The sequence below is a fragment of the Malania oleifera genome, chromosome 3, assembly GCF_029873635.1.
Source record: "Malania oleifera isolate guangnan ecotype guangnan chromosome 3, ASM2987363v1, whole genome shotgun sequence".
NCBI classification, from domain to species: domain Eukaryota; kingdom Viridiplantae; phylum Streptophyta; class Magnoliopsida; order Santalales; family Ximeniaceae; genus Malania; species Malania oleifera.
Window position 1 is genome coordinate 55619272 of NC_080419.1, and position 8060 is coordinate 55627331.

At 40.3% G+C, this 8060-nt stretch overlaps 1 non-coding gene across 1 annotated transcript; it reads right to left on the reverse strand.

Moving 5' to 3' along the window:
* Nucleotides 1-1265: 1265 nt before the first annotated feature.
* Nucleotides 1266-1371, reverse strand: LOC131152533 (small nucleolar RNA R71). Its single transcript, XR_009136025.1, has one exon. It is a non-coding gene; the product is annotated as a small nucleolar RNA R71 (small nucleolar RNA).
* Nucleotides 1372-8060: the final 6689 nt, after the last annotated feature.

The following is an 8060-nucleotide window of genomic DNA, read 5'->3' on the forward strand; positions in this document are numbered from 1 at the left end:
CACTGCTAAAAATCAGTTAGAGGGAAATAGTCGGCTATGGAACCACGGAGGTGTTCGTTATCATTAAGATAGGGTATACTCCGATTCCCGAACGTACTTTGGACGGTTGGTGCACCCTTGCTACCCTGTGCCCTCGATCACCCCTTTCCCGCTTTGGCTCGCTCAGGTTAGTACTTCTATAGAAGTCTGGGTGAGTATAGTTAGAAGCATGACGTCGTGCGTCTGATTCAAATCACAGTATCACTTTGTAGGAGTAGGGTAACTTAGAAATTACTTGATTTGCAGTAGTTTAGATTTATTTTCTTTCCATTACATGCTTTCCAGTAGTTGTTAGACAATCACCATTGCAAAATACCATCTTTCACTTCTTTTTCATAACAAGGCTTTAGTAAACTAATTTGGAAGTAGTTTAATAACTGCGCTTCAAGTCTCCGTGGATCAATACCCAACTTACCCACTTTCTACTGAACTTGGGATGGTTAGGTTTTATAAATATTATTTTTGGTAGTTAAGGACCTAAGCCTTGGCGAGCCTACCAAAATTTTGCGCCGTTGGCAGGGACTTGGCTATGGTTATAAGCCAACTTCCGCTTTGGATTATAATTGCCTTGTTCTTTTGATTTGCCCTCCTTTTGTTTTCACTTTCTTTGTTAATTTCTATTTTCTTTATTTTGTTTTTTATTTTTGAAGTCCGAATCTGTGTGCTTACAAGTGTGTATGTTTGGTTTGTGTTCTTTGGAACTTGAGATAGTTCCCATGGATCTTGAGATTGAGAAATCCCATAGGTCCCTTAGGAAACCTATCTCTAATCAAGAAAAAGCTGAGTCTTCTGAACTAAAAGCCATAACCGAAGGTAACCCCTTGGTTCCCATTGAACAAATCCCCAAACCCCAAGTTCCCCACCTACCTATAGTGGGAGAGCAACATCTTCAGCCTCTTAGGGACTACTTTATACTTAATGCATACACATCACCGTCTTGCATCCAGTTCTCGGATGTCCACGTGGCACAATTTAAGATTAAGACTTCAATCATCTCGATGCTACCTAACTTTCATGGGAACTCTACTGAAAATCCTTATCAGCATCTAGATGAGTTCTTGGAAATTTGTTCCACCATCTGCATCCCTAATTTCAGTGATGATGCTCTCTGTCTTAGGCTTTTCCCATTCTCTCGCTGACATCCTTAGAATCGAACTCGGTGACCAACTGGGCCACCATGCAACATGAATTTCTTAAGAAGTACTTTCCAATTGGGAATACTAACAAGCTTTGGAGAGCCATCACAAGTTTCTCACAGATGGATAGGGAACTCTTTTTTGAGACTTGGGAGCGCTTTAGGGACTTGCTCCAAAAATGCCCACATCACTAGGTTCCCAGGTGGCAATTAGTGCAAACTTTTTACGAAGGGTTAGCTAAGAGAGATAGGTCTATGGTAGATGCATCATGCAAAGGTATTTTCCTCACTAAGCACAAGAATGAGGCCTGGATTCTCTTTGAAAATCTAACTGAAAACTCTCAGCAGCACATGGCTGCCACCCGTAGACTACCTAATCCTTCAACTTCAAAACCTAAGGGAGTCTACGAGTTGATTGCAAACCAAGACCTAGCCCCTAATCTGCATGCTATAACAAAAAAAATTAGATCAATGCTTGTCCCTAGGACCACAGATAATAACGTGTGTAGAGGTTTGCGTAATTTAATCTAACTTGTCACACACATGTTATAATTGTCCGCATGCGCACTCCTAGCTTGAGCTTATGCAAGAGGAAGTAAAGGCCACTCACAATTGGTACGACAAGTCGTCGAATGATCCTTGTTTGAATGCCTACAATCCTGGGTGGAAACAACATCCAAACTTCTCCTGGAGGCTGCAAACTCCGAGTTTTCAAAGCCAAAGACCTCAACAAAACCCTAATGATGTGCCTCCATGCCCATATCAAAATTTTCCAAAGTAATCTTGATTCAGCCCTCAGACTTTCCACCACTCAGCAGCCGTCTCCCTTGCAACCCAAGTATGACGCATTTCAAGAGACGATGCTGAGTTCCCTTAAGAATATTGAAGCTAATCGTCAAGCGGATCAGTAACTCCTTCATTCTCACTCCTAATCCATTGCAAAGCTAGAAGCTGCTTTGGGACAACTAGCTGCCACCTTGAGTCGGAGAGATGAAGGCAAGTTGCCAAGTCAGCTTATAGTAAATCATAAGGGACAAAATGGGGTAGAATGTGAATCGGATGCTCGCCCCTCATCATATTCTGAGCAAGTCTAGGCGGTAACCACATTTCAAAATGGTAGGCTGATAACAAAACAAGGCAAAGAGTAACTGAGCACGGGGGAGATCCAAGATGAAAAATTGGAAGCACCCGACATGGATTCATGAACTCTTTCTTCCTCTAGTTGGGTACAAAGACTATCGAGTCTCACACCTACCACCAGAAGGACCACACCTCACTTCACCCCCTATAGGGCTTTTCACGGCTATCCAGTGACACATTCGGAAGCACCACTTGCACCCTCTATATTTAGGAAAGAGACTTCCACTGAGTCCATATAGGACATGTTTAAATAAGTAAGAATGGATAAACCTCTCCTTGATGGCATTAAGCATTCACCTGCGTTCATAAAATTCCTTAGGGACTTGTCAACGCAGGGGATAGAATCAAGGGTGCACATGGATGGTTTGGTTAAGAAGGCCGAGCATATGAGTTCAATAATACTAAAGCACCTTGTTCCTAAACTAAAAGGCCCCAACTCACCTACTATTTCATGTGTAATAGGTGATTACACCATTGATGGGGCCCTTCTAGATTTAAGAGCAAGTGTGAACATCCTTTCATACTCAACCTATCAAAAACTTAATCCAAGAGTGTTGCAAACCACCTCAGTTTCTTTATGCCTTACTGATCGATCTCTTAAGCAACCCCATGGTGTGGTAGAAGATGTGGTAGTCAAGGTGGGAGATTTCCATTACCCTATTGATTTCACCATTTTAGACATGGAGACTTCCATAAACCCGATCCCCGTCCTTTTAGGACGACCATTCCTAGCTACGACTAATACCTGCATTCAATGCAGGATGGGGATTGTGGAAATCCCATGGGGTCATAAGCAACGTAGGCTGAACATATTTAATGCTTCCCAATACCCACTTGATGTTGTCTAAGCTGTGGACGAAGACGTGATTGATAAAATTGTTAGGGAAGCAACTCCTTTAATGTTATGGAAATACCCTTGGAATAGTACACTTCAGCTTGATAGCCCTATCATTGGTGAATTTGAGGACCCTTATGGGCAATTTATAACAAAACATGATTCGGTCCCCAATTTTGAAAATAAGTTGGGGGTATGCAACTTTAGGTGTGAGGAAGAAAAGAGAGAAGCCAATGCTACTTGGGAACTAGGATGAGTCCAAATTGAGCTTCAATGCGTCTGGCTGAAGACGGTAAACTTAGCTCTTTTGGGAGGCAACCCGATAGTTTTTCTTTTCTTTTTTAGTCCTTAAGGTAGTTAGAGGAGACTAACTAGAAGTCAGAGTCCTTAGAGTAGGTCATAGGATAAGTTAGGGGCACGTGATTAGAGCAGGTAAACTTGTTGATACTAATGACATATACATGGTGTTTTTGGCTAGTATTGGACTTTTGTGCCATAGATCTCTACATGCATGCTATTCTGGTTATTGTATTTTGAAGGTACACTGTTTGTTCTTAACTGGCACCATGAACTGTCCTATCCTTTGCCTAGGATCTATTTTCTATCCACACTTTAGTGAGGACACTGAATTTTTAAGTTGGGAGGTAGGGGGTGGCACACTGCATGGCACATTCATGCACAAAAATGACAAAATTTTAAAATTTTTGAAAACAAATTCCAGTAAACCATGCTAACATATTCTATACCTTCTACATACACCTATATAACCTAATGTTACATGCATAGGATGTTCATTTATATGATATCATTATGCTCACGAACAATGTAGTAAATTAGTTGTGTAAAGATCACATAACATGTCCAACAACTTGATATAACTCTAGGTAGTTGACTAGTGGTTTGTTTGGGTTAATAATGTAATGTAAACTCTAGTATTTACATGGTACTTCACAGGGCTAAAAACACACTTACATGTGATTTGCAACACTTAGGGTTCTTTGAGAGCATTGATAGAACAACCATGGCGACTATGACACCGTGTGAGGCACTGTTGAGCCATTCATTCATTGCTCGAGTTTTTGACGTCAAACTCTGAGTTTATAAAACTTAACTTTCCTTCTTTTTTTTTTTTTTTACTGTATTTCCTTTGACAACGAGTCTTTGCTCTTGTCTTTTCTAGCCTAGAGGTGACATCAAGTGGGGAGATATAAACCTAGGTCTTGTAGTTTACTCAAGACATAAAGGTCAAGCCACCCTTAGAGACCAACTTTTTCCATGGACTTCTATCCGAGCTACATTCCTATTGGAAACATGAAGACAAGATAAGAATGTGATGATTGTATTAGCTGACCATGTAAAGAAAAAAAATGAAAAAAGAAAGAAAAACCTGAGCAGAGGAAAATAAAAACAAAAATATACACCTGCTCTGAGAAAAGATAAAAAGGTCAAGCTAAGGACACACACTACAAGTCTGCACGTATGAAGGATCTTCTTACCAATGCATTTGCTAAATTCACGCAATACTAGGAATAAGTTCATCTAGGGTGGTCTTAATTAAATGTGGCGAGTGAATGAGAAGATGTTAGGGTGAAGGACCCGACACCTCAACAAGGGCTGGATCCATTTCCCATAAGACTAGTCCACTCCACACTTCTAACGTTAGTTCTTCAAATATGTGGGATGTTTGATCTTGACACTCTTCCTTACATATGAGAGTGAACCCCTTTCCTCAAGTGAATTGTGAGGGAATAAACCAGTTAGGCTGAGTTAAGACGACCATTTTGTTGGTGCCTCCGAGTATTCTGAGTGAGACAAATCATACACCTTACACATGCCCTATGAAGTGACCTATTCATACTTGGATTTACATGCTAATATTAACTTCGAATTATAATCGTGGGTTAATCCTCTGTGAGTAGTATCTTGAAATGGCTATATTATGTTGAGTTTTGCATGTTTAAAATGCTGCAGAGTGTGTGTACAATGGAGTTGTGTATAAAGGAATTTGTATGTAATAAAGTTTTATCTTTGTATGTAGAATGGTATGATTGTGTTGGATGTGTTTCCATCTTTTAAATTGGTGTTTGTGCATATCACCCTGTAAACCCTTACGAGACTAGAACTCGTCCACTAGAATCAACCTAGGGGTTTAAAGTCTTGTTGCATACGGTAAATGCAATCGTATTTCCCGCGAAAGAGGATATAGGTAGGATTTGGTAGTTTTCTTAGATTTTGCTTTGCTTAAGGACTAGTAAAGTGTAAGTTGGGGGGGGGGTTGTGATCAGTTCCTAAAATATATGATTTTAGACCCTCATTTATCTTTGTTTATCCTCATTTTATTATGTATTTACCCAGAGTTATCATTGTTCAGAGTTATGCAAGGTTTGTTTGTATTTTCAAGGAAAAATGGTTAAAACCGTGGAGTTAGGCATTAAAAGAAGTCAAGGAGGATTTGGAGGATTCAAAGCTCGAATTCAGACGCTCAGCCAAGCTCTAAAAGCTTCAGATCATAAAAAGAAAAGAAGATGACGCTCGACCATGTGGCGCGACCAGCAAACCACAGGGGCGACTTAGTCTTCTATTGCAAACTCCAAGGTTCAAACTGAGATCAGAATGCTACAAGGTGTGACCAAGTGCGCAACCAAGTAACACCCTGGAGTGACCACATCGAGATACTGAGACAAAAATGAAATTTAGAAGTACCGATAGTATCAACGAAGTGTTTGAACAAGAGACCTTAAAGGTGACCATATTGAGATATTGAGATTTCTTGAAGATCGAGATACTGTAAGTTTCGACCATCAGCTCGACCATCAAAACCCTGAGGTGCGACGAAGTCGAAGACATTGAAGATTCGAATCCCTGACTTCCCACAAGTCTTGAATAGGGCACTTACAAGAATGCCAGAGGAGTGACTTGGTCAACAGCGGTGATCTTTTGCACGAGATTTGGTGCAAACCTTCCTAATTTGTAAAAAAAAAACCTTCTAAACCCTAGAGCCTATAAGTATTCTCTATGAACACAAGCTTTGGGTTCCTCTTTGGCCTCTCTTAGGTGAGTGATAGACCTAGGAAGGCATTGAGAGCCAAGTTAGAGTAGGAGTAGAGTAGTTTCGATTCGTGTATGGAGTGTCCAACGATCTGTGACAACCGGTGGCATTCATACAAAAGCCATGTATATTAGGATCTCCTTTTGTACTTCTGGAATTAGTGACAGACATTTTGAATGATGAAAGGATAATCTTTTTACTCAAGCTTTCATTTACTGCTTTGAATTTATTGCTTTACATTTATTTTTGTGTGTTTGATGAAAGATTGCAGATAAGGATAAGCACTGCTATGTATTAGTCAGAGGGAAATAGTTGGCTACGAACCGTGGAGGTGTTCGTTATCGTTGAGACAGGGTATACTTTGGTTCCCAATCATACTCCGGATGGTTGGTGCACCCTTGCTACCCTGTGCCCTCGATCTCCCCTCTCCTACTTTGGCTCATTCGGGTTAGTACTTCTATGGAAGTCTGGATGAGTGTAATTAGAAACATGGCGTCCAGCGTCTAATTCAAATCACAATATTGCTTTGTAGGAGTAGGGTAACTTAGAAATTTACTTGCTTTCCAGTAGTTTAGATTTATTTGCTTTTAGTTACATGCTTTTGAGTAGTTGTTAGACAATCAACATTACAAAATACCATCTTTTACTTCTTTTTCATAACAAGGCTTTAGTAAACTAAATTGGAAGTAGTTTAATAACTACGCTTCAAGTCTCCGTGGATCGATACCCGACTTACCCACTTTCTGTTGAACTTGGGATGGTTAGGTTTTATAAATATTATTTTTGACAGTTAAGGACCCAAGCCTTGGTGAGCCTACTAGGAAACTTAATAACCCCACCCGAAAAGGCCATTTCCCATTACCATTCATTGATAAAATATTAGAGAGGCTAGCGGGGCAAGATTTCTATTGCTTCTTTGATGGATATTCTAGGTACAATCTGGTTGCAGTCCAATTTGATGATCAGGAGAAGACTACCTTCACCTGTCCATTTGGGACCTTTTCCTATAGGAGGATGCCTTTTGGGCTATGCAATGCGCCAACGACATTTCAAAGGTGCATGCTCGCCATATTTTTTGACATGGTTGAAATTTTTTTTGAGGTCTTTATGGATGACTTCTCCACGTTTGGATCCTCCTTTGATGCTTGTTTTAAAAACCTATCTAAAGTCCTTGAAAGATGTGTGGACATGAATTTGGTGCTAAGCTAGGACAAGAGCCATTTTATGGTTTGAGAGGGCATAGTGTTGGGCCATATTGTCTCCACTAGGGGGATCGAAGTAGATAGGGCTAAGGTAGAGCTGATTTTGAAACTTCCTCCCCCTACTTCTGTCAAACAAGTGAGGTCATTCCTAGGGCATGGCGGTTTCTACCAGTGATTCATCAAAGACTTTAGCAAAATTTATCGGCCCCTGACCAACTTGTTAATAAAGGATGCACCCTTTGAGTTTGATAAAGGTTATTTCACTGCATTTGAAACTCCTAGGATGTTGCTCTCTTCTTGTAATGACCCCGAGATTAAAATAAATAGGAAATATAATAAATGAAATGGATCAATGGATAATAAGGGAAAAAGGAAGGGATTTTTAAAAGAAAAGCAGGCCTCGTCGACGAATGTCCTATCTTCGTCAACGAGTGCCCTTCTAAGATCATCGACAAACACCAGTTCCTCATCGACAAAGGAATCCCAAGAGAGTATTTTGGAACTCTGAATTTCGGCGATGAAGGTATCTTCTCATCGACGAAGTCTCTACAATGCCTCATCGACGAATCCATGTGTCTTGTTGATGAAGTCCTGTCTATAAATAGGTTGTTCTTCATTTTTCAGCATGAACTCGCGAACTCTCTCTCCTCTTTCTCTCTA